We start from the raw sequence: 3171 nt of genomic DNA on the forward strand, positions 1-3171 counted from the left end.
ATATGATAAGGATGTAGATCTGTTCATTTTTCCTCAAATCTTTTGAATCTGAATTTGATCATAGCTTTGGAGATAAATATTAATTTTGAACTCTGATTGATCTAAAATTCGGTAGGTTCATCAGAAATGATCAAATTTAAAACACTCAATGTTATATAGTGATTTGGTAATTTGAGGTCGTTCAAATGATGTTTTTAGATAATTTTTGTATCTTGAAAAATTAATTTTATCGAAAAATTACTCGACTAAGATATAGTGGTGATAGAGATTATTCTCTATGGTCTTCATGACTAAATTTTAGTGAAGTATTAAGTTCATGTGTTGGATTAAACCTTCCTCCCTATTGGATGAAATTAATAAAAGTCATTAAAATTTAATCTCTAGTTTTGATTATCTGTATTGACTATCCCTATCTAAGTAATATTTGATTGGATCAATGGATCTAGGGATAATGATATTCATTTGACCTAAATTAACATATACTCTCCATCTGAGTTAGCTTTTGTTCTAAATTTGTCGAAGTGAATATCTGACACCACATATGTATGCTGCATTAGTAGTCATTTTTTCATCAAAATTTATTGTTCAAGATGCATTGATATCTATGAGGTGTGTTTTGAATTTTAATATTCAATGTATACACATAAACATGCTTTTCTTTTGGAATTTTAGAATTTCGTTCTTTATTCTTAATTCGTGTATCTATTTCACAAAATGATGATATATGATAAGAATTATTGAGCGGGAAAATCTTAAATTCTATTTTGGCCAAACAAAATTTTCAACCAAATTGATCATAGTTTTGAAATTCGAAAAAAAAGAACTCTGATTGATCTGAAATTTGGTAGATTCATACAAACGACCTAGTAAGATACTTTAAATTTTTTTCGGATCGTTATATGAGTTTTTTTGGTCATATTTGATTAAATAGTAGTGAAGTATTAGTTTTATGTGCTGGCTTAGACCTTCCTCCCTATCAGATGAAATTGATACAAGTCACTATGTATTTAATCGTCTAGTTTCGATAATCTATATTAACTCTGCTAAACTGAGTAATATAAGATTGGATCAATATAACTAGAGGATTTTTACTTGACTTAAACTAACAGTAGACTCTCCATCTGAGTTAGGTCTGTATAAGTTTATGGAGTGAATAATCGTTCATTGTATATGTGTATTGCATGAGTAGTTCTCCAATCCCATCGATTGGCTATTCAAGATGCATGGATATATATGTATAAATGAGCCCTGAATTTTGTTATTTGGGATTATTCGAAATATTATGATCTATTTAATGTATTATATCTCATATTCTCAATAGACTTTACGCACCCACTTGGTACTATTTAAGATTTTCTTTTGGTAGAGATAAGATATTAATTCAAAGAATGCATTGTACATATACCTTATGTTAGAAGAAATTATTTTCAGTTTCTAACTAGATAAGAGATGAATATTTGATATATTTATTTGTAACTCTCCTATCATTGAGTTTGATGAATATTTCATTTCTTGTGGTATATTGATGCATGATTTTTTTTATTAATATTATCTCGCATAAACTGAATTGTATTAATCTATCTCATAAGAGAAAGTATCTTTTAGATTGACTGAAACTTATTGTACATTAGCGTCTAAGTTATTTATTTTGAATAGAACTTCGAAGTTGGTTAATGGATGGACATAACGGTTCATTGAAAGTGAAGTCACTACCAACATGTGAGTTTTGTTCAGAAGAAAAAATAACTAAGAGACCTTTCCTCTTAAAAAGGAAAAAGTGACAGTGATAGGTTAGAATTATTCTATTTTGATTTGTGAGGTAAATGAACATTCAAGCAAGAGGTGAATTTGAGTATTCTGAGATTTCCACAAACGGTTACTCATGATACGAATATATATTTTTTGATATTTTGTTAGTCTGAATGTCTAGATAAATTGATCAAAATATTTAAGACACATGAAAATAGCATCATGAAAAATATATAAAGTCACTGCAATCTGATTGTAGTGACGTAAACCTCTCTGCAGAGCTCATAAGTCATTTATCTTATAGAATAATTGCATTTCAACTGTCTACACCAGACACTCTATAATAGATTGGTGTAGAAGAGAAAAGAAGTAGACAGATGATAAGACTAATTATTGACTTATTATTAGTTATTTTGTTTCTTTTGGGATAGGTTCTAATAACTACATATCACATTCTGAATTCAATTTCTTTCAAATCAGTACCTTGAACAACTATAGAACTAGTTGGATTTGACGTAAGTCTATTATGTGACATGTTCAGATATAGGATTGTTCAGCACATGTGCTGAGTGGGAGAATAAGAAAATTAAAATTAAGAACGGAATGTGTGTGTTAATTAGATATCCTAAAGAATGAAAGAAGGTTTATTATAGTGTCCTAAAGAAAATAAGACAATTGTTAACACAACTGTCTGATTTCTAGAAAAGGATCATTTAGTAAACCATGTTCCTAGAAGTAAACTAGTTTTACAGGAATTGAACAAAGAAATAACAAATAAGTCAATTATAAATTCAGACGCTCAAAAATATCTAATCGGTATGTCAGAAATGTCTCAGACGCTCAAAAACAGCTAATCGGTATGTCAAAAATGACGTTTATTGCATTTAAGTAGTGGGAGAAACGTTACTAGACATATGAAAACTACTACCTCAAGTAGTGGAAGTGATGTTGAGCAAATTGAAGAACACTACATGAAAAGTTGTTAGTAATGATGTTGAGCAAATTGAAGAAAACTACTACCTCAAGTAGTGGAAGTGATGTTGAGCAAATTGAAGAAAACTACTACCTCAAGTAGTGGAAGTGATGTTGAGCAAATTGAAGAAAACTACTACCTCAAGTAGTGGAAGTGATGTTGAGCAAATTGAAGAAAACTACTACCTCAAGTAGTGGAAGTGATGTTGAGCAAATTGAAGAAAACTACTACCTCAAGTAGTGGAAGTGATGTTGAGCAAATTGAAGAAAACTACTACCTCAAGTAGTGGAAGTGATGTTGAGCAAATTGAAGAAAACTACTACCTCAAGTAGTGGAAGTGACTGTAAATGCATAGTTAAGAGTCTAAGTGAGAGATTGTTAGGGTATATACTATTAATCGTGTGTTTAGACATAGTATTCTAACAATTTTCAAGATTTATTATCTAAGG

The sequence above is a fragment of the Solanum tuberosum genome, unplaced genomic scaffold (genome assembly GCF_000226075.1).
Source record: "Solanum tuberosum cultivar DM 1-3 516 R44 unplaced genomic scaffold, SolTub_3.0 scf00372, whole genome shotgun sequence".
Classification (NCBI taxonomy): Eukaryota; Viridiplantae; Streptophyta; class Magnoliopsida; order Solanales; family Solanaceae; genus Solanum; species Solanum tuberosum.